Here is a 21,584-nt window from a genome sequence, read left to right as displayed (position 1 = left end):
ATCCGAAATGGCTCTTTGACGGCTCTCAGATATAGGGATGAGATCATGAAAACTCTTGTTCTTCCTTATGCTGGTGCCATTGGTGATTCGTTCCTTTTTATGGATGACAATACTTGTCCTCACAGAACTCGGTTAGGGGATGAGATGCTGAGGGTATCGCTCGGATGAAGTGGCTAGCATGCTCTCCGGATCTCGTTCCAGTTGAGCATGTCTGGGATATGCTTGGCAGACGAATTGCCGCTAGGCCAGTAAATCCAACAACCATTCCAGAGCTGGAAGTCGCTCTTCTGGATGAGTGGCACAACGTCCCCCAAGAACTAATCGATAATCTGATTGAATCCATGCCACGCAGGTGCGAGGCTCTGTTGGCTATTCGAAGTGATCATATGACATATTAAGGAACAATCAGTGTTGTTGCTTTGCCTGTTTATGGGCAGTTCGAGAGATGCACACATAACCGTCTTGTGTCATGAGCCATGTGAACAAGGTTTTCCGTGCCCCAACACCAGTATGTGCCCCATTTTTCTAGTGTATCTTAAAGCATTCCTTCTTGTATGATATATATGAGTCAAACACAAGCTTATTCATACACTATCTTAAGGTATTGTGTGATATTTCAGCTGAACCCCTAATTTTTTTTGAGCATTATATACAGTATATATATATATATATATATATATATATATATATATATATATATATATATATAGTGGCGTATTCAGGATATGATCAAGGGAGGGGCTAAACCATAGTTTGCAGTTTTATCCAGTGTAAAGTAGGATTGAAGCCCATTTTATGCAGTGTATACTTGAATGTGAAGGGAGGGCTATAGCCCCCTTGGATCCGCCTGTGTATATATATATATATATATATATACATGATCGAAAATGGCCTCGAATCCATACTCGCTGAGATGAGCAGAAGATGCCGTTTAAATCCATAAATTCAGCCCCATTAGTACTCTAAGGAGGATGGTGACATGTAAAGATAATTGAAAATTATCGATATTAATGTCAAATTCATAGTTTTGGGGCTCCACAAGTTCATTAGTGACAGTTTTGGTGCCCTTTGTGTCCAAAATGAAACGTATTCTCCCCGTGCGAAGAATGGATATTCTGCTAGCCTGTGATAATAACTAACGGAAGTTTTATTTAATATATTTCTCGCTGCTCAAATTTACTCACTTGTGCGGTATATGTGTGTAAAGTAGAATTAAAACCTGTTGCTTTAAGTATTTTTCCGTTAGCGAAATACATTATATATACAGTAGGACGTCGATAATCCTAACGTCAAAAATCCGAATGCGGTCCCTAGAAGCTTTTTACATTTTGTCTTAACGCTAGCGATAAACAAACAATAGCGTGTCCATCGACGTTATGTGAAGTCAGTGTTTTTACAAAATTTCATTTATATGTAATTGTTTGTCATGTATTTTTATTTTTATTTTTTCTTAGGCCTATAAGTTTTAAGTGTGACTTACAAGAACAGTGTTATTTAGAGTACAAGCAAGTTCTTCAGAAACATTAAGTGTAAGTAGCCTTACGTACGGTATTGTAATTAGTGTATGTACTGAATAACCACTGTATCGATAGAACAACATACCGTACAGTATGTAAGCCTAGATGGCATTTTCTTGGTCATTTTCGAAAATCCGAACAATTTGAAAATCCGAATACCTGTGGTCCCAATTAGTTCGGATTTTCGACTTCCCACTGTATATCTTGCAGACATGTTACAGCAAGTAAGATTACTAGCATCAGGCTAACAAATAGTTTTTAAACTACATTTTCCTGTTTTTGCCAATATTTCCGAACAAACGATTTTTTCTAATGGTTTCAAAATTTCCGGAATTTTACATAGAACAATCAAGATATCTCTATGAAATATATGTTTGATTTAACATATTAACTAAAATGATTCTGTGATTAAATGATGATTCTGATAATACCCAAATTTTCCGTTTTTTCCCCAGCTCGGAAAAACAGTAAAAACACTGTTTTTTAACCCAAAATTTCAGTTTTTTCCACAGGCCTTCACAACACTAGTCTGAACACACACTCCTAACGATGGCGAATGTTAACACCACGACATCGGCAACTACAACTAAAATGAACACGTGACCATCGCCACTAGACCTTGGCACAATGGCAGAGCGTTGCATTGTCTGATGAATCCCGATATCTTCTTCATCATGACGATGTGAGGGTGCGAATCCGTAGTGTTCATAGGGAACAGCTCCTTGACATCTGTACTGCGGGACGGAGACAAACTGGCTGCGGCTTAATTATTATCTGGGGAACATTCAGGTGGGCATCTATGTGTCTAGTGGAGCTTGAGCAAGGCACCATGACGGCCGAGGTATCGCACGCTGCTTGCAGACTATGTACACCCCTTCATGACGGCCATGTTTCGCATCGGTAGTGGCATTTTTCGACAAGATAATGCACCATGTCGCAAGGCCAGGAGTGTAATGGAGTGGTTCGAGGAACACAGGAGCGAGTTCCAAGTGATGTGGTGGCCCCCAAACTCTCCGGATCTGAACCCAATCGATCACATCTGGGATGTGATTGAACGTGACGTGAGGGTGCATCACCCCCTCCCCGGAATTTACGGGAATTAGATGACCTGTGTGTGCATATGTGGTGCCAACTCTCTCCAGCGACCCACCGAGGAACATTGCGACCATGCCAAGACACGCTGCCGTTGTTATTCATTCCAAAAGGTGGATATACTAACAATTAGGTAGGTAGTCATAACGGTCTGGCTGATGTGTGTGTATATTTTAACTCGTATATTTTGTCTCGACTCGAATTTCGAGACGTCTCGACTCGAATTCGAGTCGAGTCGAGACGGAGACTGTCGAGTCGAGATACGAGTCGAGACAGCAACATATTTTCGAGTCGAGACAACATTTTCTCGAGTCGAGTCGAGACAGGCTTAAATCTCGACTCGACTCGACTCGAACGCATCCCTATGCAACATATTCAATCACTCAGACAACAATAGTGTCCTGCGCTTGAGCAGGACGTGTGGGTTTGCTAGTTTCATATTATAAAGGTTGTTATGGCATCTTCGACTTGATAACGAAGATATAAGAGGGATAACATCCTTTGTTGAAGGGTTTGGAAATGAGGCTACTTTGGGCCTGTAAGTTAGGTACCATTCCGATATTTATCTGGTGTGAATAAAGAGAAAATTCTCTTAGGATAATTGATCTGCAAAGGGTTTTTCATATCTTCTTGATCGATTTATTATTATTATTATTATTATTATTATTATTATTATTATTATTATTATTATTATTATTATTATTATTATTATTATTATTATTATTATTGAAATTTACATCTGTGTGAACGGCCCCAGGCTTAAATTTTGCTGGAAACAGCTGTTCGAGTAATCCCATTTTTAAATAATCGATAGCCAGCCATCCTCACTGGTCTTCCCAATCTTTTGTTTGACAGGGTAAGTGAATGTTGGAATAATACATCGGCTTATAAATCCAGGTAGCGCCCTTTACAAATAATTTTGTCTCACAATGTGCTCAAGATTTAATAATTTAATAAACATATAAAACACCTTTCAATATCTGAGAAAATTGTAATCTACCTAGAGGAGCTAGACTTGCGGATTTTCTTATTTGCTTCCTCGGTTTTAATTTTAAAAAAACTAACTTAAAAATTCAAATTTGAATTTATAAAGTGGAAAAGCTCCTATTATTTAATTTACAACTTTTATTTCTTTTAGGAAAGACTTTAAGGAGGAAAGCATTTTTCATCTTTAGCTACTTTTCTTTTTTCCAGGGTGTGTATTTATTTTATTCTATTTATTTAACAATCACCACTTACCGCTCAAATGCCATTTTATACTGGATATCTAACAGTAAAAATGAAAATGATTTGGGAAAGAAAAAATGAAATCTTTAAGTTTTACGTCCCACGTTTCTGCCGGCTAGGCTATGGTGATGATGAGAAATGAATGAAAATGGTGGAATGATGAAAGTGGAAGGAAACGGGATAACCCCGAGAAAACCCACATACACGGTGTTTGTCCACAACAAAGTTCACTTGGCGCTAGCTGGAATCGAACCAAGGACCCCAAGCACCCGAGGAGAACGCTCTACCACTGAGTCACAGCGGCCCCACAATTTAGGAAGTTATCGGACAGCCTGTTTAGTAGGTACTATCCCTTCATTTGCCTGGTAGAACTGAGGAAAACCCTAGTCAGGATGGTTGGCAGTGGGAATCGAACCCACGACTTCCCAAATGGGAAGACAAAACTCTACCACTTGAGCTACTTCGCTCATTAAAATTGTCGTTTGTGATTTTTTCTTTTTGAATCACTGCTGACGGGAAACCTCGAATCGAAATAAAATATTGAAATACAGTTTTACCCGGACGGAAATGGAAATACCGATATTACCCGACTCTAACTTGGCACCAGCTCTTAATTCAGCCATAAATTGGCCTCGAATTAGAAGTAAATCCACTCATACAGCCTGATATTCTTAAAGCAAAGAGCCAAATAAGGTCTTAAATTAATCTCTAATACTGAAGGTAATCTTTTTCTTAGCCTCTGGTTGATAGGTTAACTGGTTCGGTAACTATTCTCCAAAGTGCAGATTTCCATCAAGATTTTTCTTCTTGTTAACTCATACACGTATCCAGGTTGTTATGCAACCGATACGCACGTATAGTGTGAGTTGCCTATAAGCAAGGATATTTCATGACTTCTAAGATATAACTATCTGATAACTACAGCTAACTACAGATATCGATCCTGTATAAGGACCGATTTTTCATTAGTGTTAAATGAAGAAACACTGATTGGTAGGGCAACTGTAAAGCTTAAAAAAGCATAACAGAATATTTCACTCATGGTTGGTACCTTATTTCCAGTTTTGACAGTTACTTACGTGTATGCAAGTTTGATATCTTTAAGAGCATAATAAAGCATAATGTTCCAAAATAAAGCATAAAGTATAATGCTTGATTCCTTCATTTGAAAACTGTGTTCTCAATTACTTTGTACAAAAGAAAAGTTTATTTAAAATGACTTGGTAAAAAGAATGCTTCAAAACTAGAAGCCACCAGTAGACACGAAATCAAGAGAAAAAGTTTATTGCACCGAAATTGAGAGTTATGATGCCGGGAAAGTGCAGAAAATTGAACTTTGAGCATTAACAGCGCAATGACTGATAGTGTTAGAAGAAACAGTATGGTGAATTTCACAGTAAACACACTTCTGTTGTCAGGAAATACCAAGTTTAAGAGAATGGGGAAAATATATAGAGGAAAGTGGGTGAATACCGCGCAGGAGGGTAATGCAGCCCATCAAAGTTTCTCTATGATATCGCAGAGCATGACATTTGTAATGGCAAGTGACAGGTAGCGAACAAGGATTGAAACAATACGACATGTAACAGTTGCTGTGCGCGCCATAATAACTGCGCAGTGCATGTTAAAAGACAAAGTGGGAAAGTGCTTATAATTTAAGCAGAGACATTACAATGTTGTGTGTTGTATGTGTTTTCAAGAAGAACGAAATTATGTTGCTAATGTACGTAGGATACTTTGTTCTTTTAAAATATAAAACAACTAACTACAATATTAGCATGTTCTATTTTCAATTAGCTTTTTGTGTGTGAAGGTGCATATGGGGTAATGACGCGCAATGTATTCCATTAGTGCGTAGTTTCCCCCCTCATTTTTATTTAGGTGACAAAAATATACTCAAAATTTCCTTCCTGTCTTATTTTCGCAGATGCGGAGAAAGTACTTAAAGAAAACTAAATGCACAAGCTGGACAGAAAAAGCATTGTGCAAGTAGACTTGACAATACTTTGTGTTAATGTTAGCAGTAGACCCTATTTTAAGTTTTACTTTAACTATTTCATTTCAAGTATAGTATTTCAAGTTTATTGTCTCTGTTTTCAATATTTCAAGTTTATAGTACATAGTAGATTATTAAATACATAAACATAGTTTGGTTTCTATGTTATATTGGATTATTTAATATTAGAAAATTATCTGCGCGTTATTACCCTACGGGGGAGTTGAATACCGCGCATTTACCTTACTCACTTTTTTGCCTGTTTTTTCATAATGTAATGCAGTTGACATAATAGCTCATACATATGTTTAAAGTTAAAGGATGTGATTATATGTTCGTGAGTTCTTAGTCATTTTCATCCCAAAATGTCTGCGTAACTCGCAATTAAACCTTAAGCGTGCGGTATTCACACCCACAATCTCATAGATTGTGGCTTGAATGGGGCAACATTTAATTAAATCTTGTGCAATTTCACGAATACCTTGAATGTGACATTTTTCGAAACTGAAGTAGGGGATATGGTTTTGTCTGAAATTCACCATACTCTTTCTTGCAACACTATTAGTCTTTGCGCTATTAATGCTCGGAGTTAAATTTTCTGCACTTTATCGTACTCATAACTCGGAAAGGACACCACTTGCGACTTCGCTGTGATAATTTTTCCTTCCTTTATTTCTCTTTTTCTTTTCATGTCTACTTTCAACCCCTGTATTAAAAATTATAAAACACCTCTCTCTCTCTCTCTTGATATATATATATATATATATATATATATATATATATATATATATATATATATATATATATATATATATATATATATATGGGTATGCGACAAGGAATGGAGCGTATACCCACCTAAAAAATTAACATTACATCACTGGTGAGAATGATAACAAGGTAAAGATCAAAGAATACTTACGTATATCCAATATAATTGGTAAAACATGGTTGGAATTAAGTGTAACTCTTAACTGTACAAGGTACTCATAGTTAACAATAAAAAAGTCATTATTTTTTATTATTACAAAAATGCAAATGGAGATATCTGTTTTTCACACTCACTAAAAATGTCTGCTACTTGTTCATATCTGTATCAGTATCACTCGTGTTATTTTCAATTTCTACACAGTGAAGATTGGCATACCATCCTTTATAAATGTCTGGAACATATTTAGAACACAATTTGCGCACATCTTGCAACTTCTTTGCGCTAATTGGAAGGGAGTTGTAGTAAGCTCGAGGTGCATTGCTCAGGTTTACTTCACTAATGTCTGCAATCTTCTTGACTCCGATTTCCGGAGAGTGTCCGTGGGATACGCAAATGTTTTTGCCTTCATACTGGAAAACCTTGTTAGTAGAGATTTTTAAGGCCTTGTCCGCATTCCTTATGTTGCTAACGAACCAAGGTGCCAAGAAATTATGAAAGTCCTTGACCATGTTTTGCTGAACTTTCATGACGCGAAACTTTTTGGATGTTCTCTGAACAAGTGAATACCATTCCTCCGACATACTCTTTTTGGCGTCTGAGTTTTTCAATCTGTGCAAACTGTCTGTTAGGTGGGAGAAATGAGTGTCCTCGTTCTGGATAGTGATGAACAATATTTTCAAATTTCTTAGTAGTAGCACGAAAGGACAAATACTGGACAAGAGTTACGTTTTTGTTTTGTCCTCCACAGTTGTCTGTAAAAATGTACAGAGTTTTTATACGAGGGTCCACGAAATGTTCAATGTAATGATTAAGGAAAGAGACAGTTTCATTTGCTTCCTTTTTTGCGACTGTTTCATCATATATGTACATTTTTTATGTTCTTGTCTATTGTAGAATATTTCTCCAACAGGTAGAACAGGGAGGGGGAAGTTCTGCTGATAGTCTAAACTAGGGATGGCCAGTTCCGGAATTTTTACTTTCCGGAATCCGGAAAGTAAAATCGGAAAATTCCGGATTTCCGAAAAATTCCGGAATTCGGAAAAATCCGGAATTCAGAAAAATTCCGGAATTCGGAAAAAAATTTCTTTTTGTAATCCTAAGAATTTTGTTCAAATGCAAACGAACAAATTTCCTTTTTGTAATCCTAAGAGTGCATAATGCAAGTTAAGCTGAAACTTACACTCTAAAGTATACACTAATCAATCTTTCTATGGTTAATGAGATGTAGTCCAAAAGTACGATGTACTCCTAAAATTTAATTTTTGTTTTACTGTGATATTGTCCAGAGGTAAGACATATATCACACTGAGATAAACAACTTGATAGAATGCAGATGTTATCATACGTAGTTTTCCAGAAAATCGTGAGAAACGAATTTTTATTAAGTTAAAATATGCGTCGCCTGTTGCCAGTGTGATGCAATTGATAACTTTTATGCTGGAATAGTCTTATTATTATTATTATTATTATTATTATTATTATTATTATTATTATTATTATTATTATTATTATTATTTATATTATTATTATTATTATTAATCGTTTATGTACTGTAAAAGAAAAATATGAACCGTTAAGTAGTAGATTTTATCTGTTGTTTTTTGATATCTTCTAACAGTAATAACAAACTGCTTGTAAATACGCAATGATTATGAAGGACAATGGCATATTAATGTAAGGACTACTCTGCAGACTAGCAATAAATAACAGATAAACAATAGTTGCAAAAAAAAAAAAAAGTAACTAACTTGGGCACGTCAGGGGACATCCACATTGCGCATTATGTTCGCGAGAATATAGAGACGCATTGAGACTCTAACAAAGAGCGTGGTGTTATCATGTTCGTTTGTCTAATTTTAATAAGATGAGCCTGATGTATAAAGTTGTTAAAGTCATATTATTACTCCAAGGGCCGTACGATGGAGGCATTAACGTTAATATTAATGGCACTAATGAGCACTTCCTTGCTCTAACGGTTAACCTCATTTTTTAGATGATTCATAGAAGTGGGCGTGTTGGCATGCAGATAGAAGACCTATATCCATTATTTAAAATGCACATGTTATCTGTGGAGTACTAACGATTTGCGTCACTATCGAACACTAACGTAGCACTAGCGATGTTTATAGTCGAAATTGGGGTCTGACATAAGTGGCTTGTCAACTTCACGGACATTATATTTTCCTTGAATGCGAGAATTTTGCGCCCGGGAAATTTGCGCCCTACCACAAAAATAGGAAAAAATGCGCCCTCATTATATTTGCACTGGGACGTTTGCGCCCTACAATTCAACTTATTTTTGTATTGTGTAAAGTAACTTCCACTCATACTTGAACTAGGCTTGCCTTTCATCGTCTCAGTGAGTTACTTCATCCGTTATAATATTCCGAACAAATGAAAAAAATTCAATTTTAGTTCACTAAAGGGCAATCCATACAAATACAATTTTTCACTATAGTACAAAATTTACAATAAAAGTATAAACGACTGATATATAATTATTTATTAATATAATCAAAGAGTATAATTTAATCTACAAAAGGCTGTTTGGCTCTACCCAGATATCTCTGTTCACAATCCTTGCGAGTTGTTTGGCTTTTCAGGACACAAAATATAGAAAAGAAAATGTAAAGTGAATGTAAAATCAGTTCAGTAATATTATCAAGAAAACTATGTACAATGTGTTCACTTGCTGGAATTACACTTCAAACACACAATTGCGTTCAGTCGTTCTTTCAGAAAAAATGTTCTGGGGGGCACATTTAGTATTCCGGAGAGGGGTCACTGGTGGTACTATTCTATTTATTATTATATTATAGGCGTATTATTTTGGTCTCCTCCGAGGGGGCACTCTGAGAGCTCTGGGGAGGCCAGTGTTCCCCCAAAATCATCTCTGGAAGAAGCAGTGATTGCGTTGATCCGTTGTGTTCTTTTGGCTTATATTGAAGTTTATTCTCCCCTTATATAGCCACAATGAAAATAAATCACAAATGGCATGGTTGTGGGGGGAGGATTGTTTATGCTGTAATGTCAGCCCCTCCGAGCAAATGCGTAAGCTCGAATAGGTTCTTTTATTTCGCAAGGCTCAAACTTCCCGGTGGAGGTACATCGCAGGCGCAATTTTCCCTGTTCTTGAGGTAGGGCGCAAATTTCCCAGGCGCAAAATTCTCGACACCGCTCGAATGACCTCGGAAGACTATATCTTTTTCAATATTTTTTTATATTCTTTTACTCGATTTCTTCATGGCTTCTTATTAAAATACTTACTAACATATCCTCATTTCATTGTCCAAACCAATCAATATACGTATGTTGTCAGTAAAATATTTAGATTGATCGAGCCCCTGGTGTGTAACCACAGTATTTCATATCATCCCCCCCATTAGAAATCTTGGCTAAATGAACCAATATATGTTGCCAATAAAATAGTTTAGAATGATTAAGCCCCTGGTAAATAACCACAGTATTTCGTGACAGACCCCCTTCCTATTACCATATTCTAGCTACGTGCCTGACTCAGCTAATTCTCTACATTCTTTACCAAACACACATTTTCTAAAGCGGAGATTGCTCTCTAAATACCTAAGCTCATTATTTTCAACAGATGCACAAATTGGGTAACATTCTATCTACATGAATGTTATATATGTCAATTACTAAAAACCGCTTCTCGCTATCTATTACCATATTTACTATATAATGATTAACGTTAAAACCGGAAATGGTTGATTTGTACCGCTTCCGGTTTGAATATTACATTCATGAGGGAACTCGATTCTTAACTATTGACTCTGTACATCGTGGCCAAAATTGATGGTAATCCATCAGATAGTTCTTGAGACTGTTGTTTCACTGACGGACAGAATGAATATATGGCTATAGTTTTGATAAACTAAATTCGTTAGTGAGTGATGATGGAACAAGTACAAGAAAGGGAACCAAGAGTACAACGGGGTAAATTTTCGAACACAAAATTAGCCATCCAAAACATACATGTCCTAGGTTAGAAATGAAATGAAATCTTTGAGCTTTACGTCCCACGGTTATGCCGATTAGGCTAAAGGAGACGGTGATTATGAGAAATGAATGAAATGGTGGAATGAAGAAAGGGGGAGGAAACGGGAGAACCCCGAGAAAACCCACGCACACGGTGTTTGTCCACCACAAAGTTCACTTGGCGGGGGCTGGGATCAAACCCAGGACCCCAAGCACCAGAGGTGAACGCTCTACCACAGAGCCACCGCGGCCCCTGTGTCCTAGGTTAGAATACCATAGATGAAAACTCTACCACTGAGTCATCAAATACCCGCTTATTAGTTTTATTAATTATTATATTAATATAAATTAATGATTGCCTACTTATGTTAATTATTGAACAATTACATTTTATACTTCGTAAAGTCAAAAATTATAAATTTGTATTTACTGTACATAGGTATGTTGACAATAAGCGAACGTTATTATAATGTTTGTTGAGATTTCTTTTCCTTCACTGCCTTTTGTCTGGTTAAAAAGTAGTTTGTAGTGCTTTGGAGCAGCTGCAGGTGGGAACACGATAAAGTTTGAGACATACCGGCGACTCTTTTGTGTGTGAAAATAAGACCTTCCTCATAAAGCAGTAAATAAGTGCAGTAGCAATTGTCTACGTAAATGATAAAGACATATCCAACTACAAAAAACTAATACAAGTATATATATTCATTACAGTATTTTGTTTTTCTTTTAACAGCTACTAGCTCGGGATGGCCAATTCCAGAATTTTTACTTTCTGGAATCTGGAAAGTAAAATCGGAAAAATTCCGGATTTTTTCTAAATTCCGGATTTTTTCCGAATGTCGGAATTTTTCTGAATTCCGGAATTTTTCTGAATTCCGGAATTTTTCCGAAATCCGGAATTTTTCCGAATTCCGGAATTTTTCCGAATTCTGGATTTTTTTCCGAAATCCGGAATTTTTCCGAATTCAGGATTTTTTATGAATTCCGGAATTGTTCCGAATTCAGGGATTTTTCCGAATTCCGAAATTTTTCCGAATTCTGGATTTTTTCTAAATTCCGGAATTTTTCCGAATTCCGGAAAGTATATTTCCGATTCCGGAAAACAAAATTTCCGGAATCCGGATTACGGAAAATTTTGGCCATCCCTAGTCTAAACATAAAACATCGATTGATGGATCTTCCTGGGCTTGCTTGCTTTTTTCTTTCAAGTCATCATAGAATTTTTGTGCTTTTAACAAATGCACCTCTCTTTCACACTGCAACTTCATTTTATCCTCATCTATTGCATTATCTATTTTGACTTTTAATTCATCACAAGTAGGACGCACATCACTGCGAGGTTTACCAAAAGCTAAATTGAATGTGGTGTTAAAAACATTGTTATAATATTCGTACGAAATTTCTGGCTTACTTTTGATTCCTTGAGAAATATTATGGAAAACCTCTGGTTCATGTTTAGGGATGCGCACGAGTCGAGACATGTCTCGAATCTCGACTCGACTCGACTCGAATTCGAGTCGAGATTCGAGTCGAGACACAGTTTGTAAAATTCGAGACCAGTCGAGTCAAACGTATTTCTCGACTCGAATTTTCGAGTCGAGACAGCTGGTAAAAATCTCGACTCGACTCGACTCGAATGTCTCGAAAATTTTTCTATAATTTTTAATATTATTTTGAAGAAAGTGCTCCATCAGAAACACTCGGCACGAGAATTTCGGAAACTGCAGGACTTGTCAGGTGTTCGAGGAGTGCTGAGGTGATTGTCTTCAACAAATGGCGAAACCAAGGGGAAAAGACGTCCAAATGTCGAGGGGTTGGGCGCCCCCACCTCATTACAGATATCGAAGGTCGTAGGCTGGGCAGACTGGTAAAACAGAACAGGCAGCGAACTGCGTCTGAACTAAGATCAGAGTTTAATGCTGGGCAAAGTACAAGGGTGTCTGAACTAGTGTTGTCAAATTTCCGGAAATTTTGAACCTGTTTTTTTCTAACGTATTTTCGATTTTCCGGAAAAATTGAAGAAAATAAATATGTTTGTATTAGCTTAATTTTACTAGGAGTGATATCTCTTTCTTTTCAAACACGCGAAAAATGTAAGTTCAAAAATTTCAATATTGCGAATATTAAAAAAATAGCACTCGAAAATAAAACAATTCCAATTATTATCTATATTTAAAAATAAACAAACTATTTGCTGAGCAAAACAATATATTCACATAAAAAACTACATGTGAATATACTGTTTTGCTCAGCAAATAGTTTGTTTGTGTTTCAGTATATACAAAGCAAAGCTTCTACTTATGGAAATTATCTATATATTAAAATACTAGATTTACGCGTATATGTTTCTCCTCACAGAAAAGTTTATATGTTTGTCTCCAATCCTTTCAACAATGAGATCTCGAACCCACAAGCGCTAGAAACGTGCCGTTTTCATTTGTCGATTCCAAATTTTGCGTAAATTGTGCAGTTCTAATTGAATATTATTACATAAAAAAAACATGGCCATTAGTTCTTTATTACATTTATAGGGGTACACTAGAAGTACTGTGGGTGCGCGGTGACTCAGCGGTAGGGTGTTCACCTCCGGTGCTTGGGGCCTGGTTCGATCCCAGATCGCGCCGTGTGGACTTTGTGGTGGACAAACACCATGTTAGTGCGTTTTCTCGGGGTTCTCCCGTTTCCTCTCACTTTCTTCATTCCACCATTTCATTCATTTCTCATCATCACCGTCTCCTTTAGCCTAACCGGCATAACCGTGGAACGTAAAATTCAAGATTTCATTTCATTAGAAGTACTGAAATTTTTGAAAAAGTAAAGCATCATACTCTACGAGTTATATATTCCAACATCACATAGTTGTATATAGGGGTTGTATATCTATCAGGCGTTTGTTTCATGGCCAAATAATAATGAAAACTAAGGATAACCATTTCACCAGTCTAAAATTATTCTTCATTGTTTGGAGAGTTTTTTTTTTTCAATAAACACCGTTTATCACTGACATAATTAATTGTGTGTGTACTTTATTTACTCATTAAATAATGCATGCAAATGCATGCATACACGATATGGGCATTCAGTAAATGGATACTTGAAAATTTGAATTCAATTATCTATACAAGCCGACTACGAATCTTGTTTTGGCCAAGGGTGCAGTCCAAACTACTCTTTGGATTGAGCTTCTTACCGGATGTGTAGCCTACCGAAGGACCACACAGATGTTATCGAAACTATTGTGCTATTTTTTTTATGCTTTGGCAGAAACTTCTGTAGATATCGAAGCCCGCCAGTGAAGCCATATCTAGCATCTTTGTGCTAGATCTAGCATAATTCACTCCCATTTAGCATCTAGCATCTTGACTTTAGCATCTTGGCAAAATCTCATTCTTTCCTCTGGAGAAAAGAAAAAGAACGAAAATTTAGATGGCTCACTGTCCGTTGGGAATTATCCCTTAGTTGAAGCGATGGTTGGACTAATAAAACCAGTTAGTATTTCCGCTGTTGTATTGTTGAATTCACAGAAATGTTCAAAAATAAGCAAAACGTGACTCTATACAAGATGTTTACTTACCCATAGTTTTATTATTGTCAACTGAACCCTGAGTGTCTGGGATGTTTCTGTCCTTTCTCACTTTACAACTTGAGAGGGGAGGGGATATGATCGTCAGAGTTCACCGCTAAAAGAAATGCTTTAGTGCTGCGTCGGAAGCGGCATGTTTTGTATATATTTCTTAAAATGTTATCCATTCATAAAGTGTAAATTCCCCCTTCCTCCCCTGATTCTCTTTCCAATACAGAAAAGCGACTCTTTAAATGAAGAAAGAACCCTGAACCCTCCCGAAAATACAAAAATGAATGATGCGTACAAATAACAAATCTGTGGATGAATCAAATAATGCAGATACATGAGAAGATGATGACGAAGATAACAGTGCTTGATGCAGCGCAGTCCACCACATGTAAATAGATTTGAAGTGTTCATATTTGTGTATGTGTACGTGTGTATGTGCTTGTTTCTGAGTATTTATATGCGCGTGTGTCTTGTAATTGTTATATTAATATCCACTGGATTCAGTGAAAGTATAAAATGGATTTGATGACTGCCAAATTGACGTCACCTTGGTAAGTCATTATTTTTTAACATTTAGTAATATTAAATTAGATTATTGTTTAGCGTCGTTTTCAGGAGCAAAGCTCTACAAGACGTGAGCGTACAGTTTAACGTCGGATTTGAAACACATGAGCTTCTACCATGAATCAAACCTCGTTCGAGAAATGCGCATACGCTAACCACATAGGAACGGGGAGCTCAACATTTAGTAATATGTATATTAAGTTGTAAAATTATATTCGTTTAATTTTCACTAATATAATCTTCACAATGTAAAGCATTCGCTAGGCACGTTATCTTGTTTAAAAACAAAAAGCTTATCTCTTATGTTTCCCTCTCGGGGTTGGACTGCGGGATGATTGAAATCCGAAAGAGATGTTTTTATTATATTTTGTACAGTAGATCTGCTCTTTCATAATCTCCGTGTTTGATAAGAATGAACCTTCCTGGCTCACGAAAATGTATACGTAATATAACAAACCATGCACATTAAATGCCAGATTAATATAGCAGACATTGAAGATGCCACTAGAAAATTTTCTTCGGCCGCCCATGTCTGGAGGTACACAATTTCGCAACTTAGTGGATACGATGTGGATGTATTCAAAGTCCACTGGTTTACCCATCAAATTTAAATTTTATAAAAATATTCTCAGTTAATACTAACCTGAGGAGAACTATTTTTTAAAATTCGATCGCTAAAGGAGTTTTTTTTCACCAGGTCTCGATAATCGTCCGGGACAAAAACTGAATTTCTACAAGTGTTTCCCCAGCAAATTTTTTGAGAAAGGGGTCCTCCAGGAGCGTTATTTAGGGGGTAATTCCTGCGTTTGTTATATACATATATAGATATAGATAGATATAAATATAGATATACTGTATATATATAAAGATAAGTAGGAGCGAGTCTTTAAAATTAGTTCGGAAAGTTAATATGAAAATCTGGCATAATTTGCAAGAATCGATCTAGTCTAATATATATTAAAAAAAAAATAGTTTGTTTGTGTTTGTCTGTCTGTATGCGGCCTGGGGACCAGACAAGTGAACCGAGAGTTACCAAATTTTGGTCACTTGACCCAGGCCCCAGATCAAGACGAATCTTTTTTTTTTTAATTCGAACCAGGGGGTCTCAGGGGGCGCTTACAGGGACATGTAAAAGTAATCCAAAATGACCGATATTAGTGTCAAATCCATAGTTTTTGCTGTCGCTGAAATCAATGGTGACACTTCCATTAGCGATGATTTGCAAATTCAGCTACAATGTATGTGGGCCGGGAGTCAGCATTGGGGGGGGGGGACGGATACCGAGACAAGTAAAAGTAATCCAAAATGACCGATATTAGTGTCAAATCCATAGTTTTCGCGGTCGCTGAGATCAATGGTGACACTTTCATTAGTGATCACTTGCAAATTCAGCTACCATTGTATGCGGGCCGGGAGTCAACGGGGGGGGGGGGTGGATACCGAAACATGTAAAAGTAATACAAAATGACTGATATTAGTGTCAAATCCATAATTTTCGCGGTTGCTGAGATGAATGGTGACACTTTCATTAGCGATCACTTGCAAATTCAGCTACCATTGTATGCGAGCCGGGAGTCAGCGGAAGCGGAGGGGGCGGAGGATACCGAGACATCTAAAAGTAATCCAAAATGATCGATTTAGTCTCAGATCCATAGTTTTCGCGGTCGCAGAAATGAAGGTAATACTTCCACAGGTCTTGACTTCTATGCGAAGAATGGGTATATTTAGCTAATATATATACTGATCAAAAACTGATGAAAACACATGTAAAACTTCTTACGAATAATGTGAGAACACTGTATCTTTTCCAGTTCAGATTAAAATCATGAAGGAACGTGCAAACGAACCGTTTATAACATCTGTGCACGTGATCAGTGACGTGGCGCTACCAGATATCATTTTGTAGTGTGGCGCTGCTAACACATTTCAGCTCCAGGATACCTTTGTTCTCATTGTGTTTAGTGCGTCACAAATCTACGTAGTGTAATTGCGCAACAACGTGATTTGCCAGAATCGTTGGCATGGCGAGCCGTCGGCAGGTTGGAAGCTGGTCAGTCACGGCGGGAGGTGGCACATGCCATAGGAGTGGCACAAAGTGTGATTTCCCGATTGTGGAATCGATTTCAAACAACTGGAAGTGTTCGAAGAAGACAAGGGCAGGGCCGTCCAGTAGCAACCAAAGCCCGAGACAATCGTTATCTGTTGTTAACAGCCCGTCGAAACCGGCGTCAGAATACAACTCTGCTCCCGCAAGCCTTCCGAACAACAACAGGACGCACAACATCCGCTCAAACGGTCCGCAATCGCCTTTAAGAAGGTGGTCTCTACGCACGTAGGCCTATGGTGTGTATCCCATTAACTGCACGACACCGTGTTGATCGAAGAGCGTAGGCGGAGGAACATCGTGGGTGGGGACGCAATAAATGGGGCAATGTTTTGTTCTCTGACGAGTCTCGATTCAGTGTAGAGCCTGATAATCGACGTGTTTTCATCTGGAGAGAGTGTGGAACAAGACACAATCCCATGTTTGTGCGAGAAAGATCCCAGTATCATGGTGGTGGACTTATGGTGTGGGCAGGAATCAGCATTGGTAAGCGTACTGAGCTCCACATCATCCGAAATGGCTATTTGACGGCTCTCAGATATAGGGACGAGATCATGAAAACTCTTGTTCTTCTTTATGCTGGTTCCATTGGTGATTCGTTCCTTTTCATGGATGACATTACTCGTCCTCAGAGAGCTCGGTTAGTGGATGAGATGCTGGATGCTGAAGGTATCGCTCGGATGAAGTGGCCAACATGCTCTCCGGCTCTCATTCCAATTGAGCATGTCTGGGATATGCTTGGCAAACGAACTGCCGCTAGGCCAGTAAATCCAACAACCATTCCAGAGCTGGAAGTCATTCTTCTGGATGAGTGGCATAATATCCCCCAAGAACTCATCGATTATCTGATTGAATCCATGCCACGCAGGTGCGAGGCTCTGTTGGCTATTCGAAGTGATCATATGATATATTAAGGAACAATCAGTGTTGTTGCCTTGCCTGTTTGTGAGCAGTTCGAGAGGTGCACACCTAACCGTCTTGTGTCATGAACCATGTGAACAAGGTTTTCCTGCCCCAACAGCAGTATGTGCCCCATTTTTCTAGTGTATCTTAGAGCATTCCTTCTTGTATGATATATATGAGTCAAACACAAGCTTATGCATACACTATCTTAAGGTCTTGTGTGATATTTCAGCTGAACCCCTAATTTTTTTGAGCATTATATATATATATATATATAGTGGCGGATCCAGGATATGATCAAGGGAGGGGCTAAACCATAGTTTGCAGTTTTATCCAGTGTAAAGCAGGATTGAAGCCCATTTTATGCAGTGTATACTTTTGTGTGAAGGGGGCTATAGCCCCTTGGATCCGCCTATATATATATATATACATGATCGAAAATGGCCTCGAATCCATACTCGCTGAGATGAACAGAATATGCCGTTTAAATCCACAGATTCAGCCCTATAGTACTCTAAGGAGGATGGTGACATGTAAAGATAATTGAAAATTATCGATATTAATGTCAAATTCATAGTTTTGGGGCTCCACAAGTTCATTGGTGACAGTTTTAGTGCCCTTTGTGTCCAAAATGAAACGTATTCTCCTCGTGCGAATAACAGATATTCTGCTAGTCTGTAATAATAACTAACGGAAGTTTCACTTAATATACATATTTCTCGCTGCTCAAATTTACTCACTTGTGCGGTATATGAGTGTAAAGTAGAATTAAAACCTGTTGCTTTAAGTATTTTTCCGTTAGCGAAATACATTGTATATACAGTAGGACGTCGATAATCCTAACGTCAAAAATCCGAACGCGGTCCCTAGAAGCTTTTTATATTTTGTCTTAACGCTAGCAATAAACAAACAATAGCGTGTCCAACGACATTATGTGAAGTCAGTCTTTTTACAAAAGTTCATTTATATGTAATTGTTTGTCATGTATTTTTTATTTTTATTTTTTCTTAGGCCTATAAGTTTTAAGTGTGACTTACAAGAACAGTGTTATTTAGAGTACAAGCAAGTTCTTCAGAAACATTAAATGTAAGTAGCCTTACGTACGGTATTGTAATTACTGTATGTACTGAATAACCACTGTCGATAGAAGAACATACCGTACAGTGCATGTAAGCCTAAATGGCATTTTCTTGGTCATTTTCGAAAATCCGAACAATTTGAATATCCGAATACCTGTGGTCCCAATTAATTCGGATTGTCGACTTCCCACTGTTTATGTTGCAGACATGTTGCAGCAAGTAAGATTACTAGCATCAGCCCAACAAATAGTTTTTAAACTATATTTTCCTGTTTTTGCCAATATTTCCGAACAAATGATTTTTTTCTAATGGTTTCAAAATTTCCGGAATTTTACATAGAACAATGAAGATATCTCTATGAAATATATGTTTGATTTAACATATTAACTAAAATGATTCTGTGATTAACAAAACTGATGATTCTGATAATACCCAATTTTTCCGTTTTTTCCCCAGCTCGGGAAAACCGTAAGAAAAACTGTTTTTTTTACCCAAAATTTCCGGTTTTTTTTTCACAGGCCTTCACAACACTAGTCTGAACACACAGTGCACCGAACACTTCTAACGATGGCGAATGTTAACACCACGACATCGGCAACTATAACTGAAATGAACATGTGACCATTGCCACTAGACCTTGGCACAATGGCAGAGCGTTGCATTGTCTGATGAATCCCGACATCTTCTTCATCATGACGATGTGAGGGCGCGAATCCGTCGTGTTCAAAGGGAACAGCTCCTTGACATCTGTACTGCGGGACGGAGACAAACTGGCTGCGGCTTAATTATTATCTGGGGAACATTCAAGTGAGCATCCATGTGTCTAGTGGAGCTCGAGCAAGGCACCATGATGGCCGAGGTGTCGCACGCTGCTTGCAGACTACGTACACCCCTTCATGACGGCCATGTTTCCCATCGGTAGTGGCATTTTTCGACAAGATAATGCACCATGTCGCAAGGCCAGAAGTGTGATGGAGTGGTTCGAGGAACACAGGAGCGAGTTCCAAGTGATGTGCTGGCCCACAAACTCTCCGGATCTGAACCCAATCGATCACATCTGGGATGTGATTGAACGTGACTTAAGGGCGCATCACCCCCTTCCCGGAATTTACGGGAATTAGATGACCTGTGTGTGCATATGTGGTGCCAACTCTCTCCAGCGACCCACCGAGGAACATTGCGACCATGCCAAGACGCGTTGCCGTTGTTATTCGTGCCAAAAGGTGGACATACTAACAATTAGGTAGGTAGTCATAATGGTCTGGCTGATGTGTGTGTGTATATTTTAACTCGTATATTTTGTCTCGACTCGAATTCGAGTCGAGTCGAGACAGCAACATATTTTCGAGTCGAGACAACATTTTCGAGTCAAGACAGGCTTAAATCTCGACTCGTGCGCATCCCTATTCATGTTTCTCCAAATAAAGTTCATGCTTTTTTTTTTTTTTTTTTTTTTTTTTACAGTAAGGTCCGGTTATAAGTATTCTCTTTGAGAATCTCTTCGAGAATAGTGTGATTTTTTGGTAGGAAAAGATTTGACGTGGTCTATTACTTGACGCACAACATTCTCTGGCTTTTTATTAACGCTGGAACCCTCAGATTTCCCTCTCATATCCATCGGAGGCGTGCTACCGACCTTTTTGTGTAAGGCAAGCCTTTCAACCCTACTTTTTTTTTATGCCATGTCAACCACAAAAGCCACTCTTACAAACTTGGTGTTCTTTGCCGTCTACGTTTACGTAATATTTAAATGATGCATTTCTCTTCTCTTGAATTACAAACTCCTTTTGTGATGGATTACCCCGTCTCTTCAATATGAGATCAGGACGCCTTCGCTGGATCTCACAGAATCGTATTAGCGCTGCAGGTATGTATCTTGCAATACTTTATCATTCAGATTATTAAAGTCTTGTAGTATCTTATCCTTTGCTGAACTGGAAAACTGTTGAGTGCACTTACTCTTACAAGAACAGTCTTTCGAAACACGTCCTGGCATCGGTCTTAGATATGTATGGTTTTCCGCTATTAAGATTACGTTTGCGAACGTTCTGCTTCCACTTTTCCACATTTCTCTTCCGTTTTCTTGTTTTTCGTTGTATATGTATTACATCACGATCATCACATTCACTTGGAATAAAATTTGAATCGTCCACAAAACTATCGCTACTTAGTTCCATCATAACGCAGTACTTGTGGTACGAGGACTACAATACTCGTGCAAGGTCTATCTACAGAAGGTTATCTGGTAACTTTTGTCCACCAGATGGCAGGCAAGTACTCTCGCGTCATCAAGTATGCCAAACTTTCCCGCTTTTTCCTAGCAGACGATCACGGGCAAACGTTCCTTTAGTGAGAAACATCTGAAGTGTCGTTTCGTAGTTTTTTATTATTATTATTTTTTTCTTTACTTATCAATGAACCAAAATTTATTTTTAAGAGGAAGAAACATCCTGTGACTGGACTTTGTGTTTAGAAAGTAGATCGAATTGCAATAGATTTATGTGAGTGGTGAGTTAGTGACTGTTTTATTTGAGTGGCTGAGTGAGTGATATTATTTTAGGTGAGAGACTCAATTTATTTCTATTTATGCATGTAGTATAT

At 37.9% G+C, this 21,584-nt stretch overlaps 1 protein-coding gene across 1 annotated transcript in view; it reads left to right on the top strand.

Moving 5' to 3' along the window:
• LOC145694217 (putative methyltransferase DDB_G0268948) overlaps positions 1–21,584 on the top strand; it is a 159,516-nt gene that overhangs the window by 25,230 nt on the left and 112,702 nt on the right. The window lies entirely within an intron of this gene.

This window comes from Thermobia domestica, chromosome 9 (assembly GCF_964235325.1).
Source record: "Thermobia domestica chromosome 9, izTheDome1.hap1.1, whole genome shotgun sequence".
In the NCBI taxonomy this organism is placed as follows: domain Eukaryota; kingdom Metazoa; phylum Arthropoda; class Insecta; order Zygentoma; family Lepismatidae; genus Thermobia; species Thermobia domestica.
This window is presented reverse-complemented; position numbering and strand designations above follow the sequence as displayed.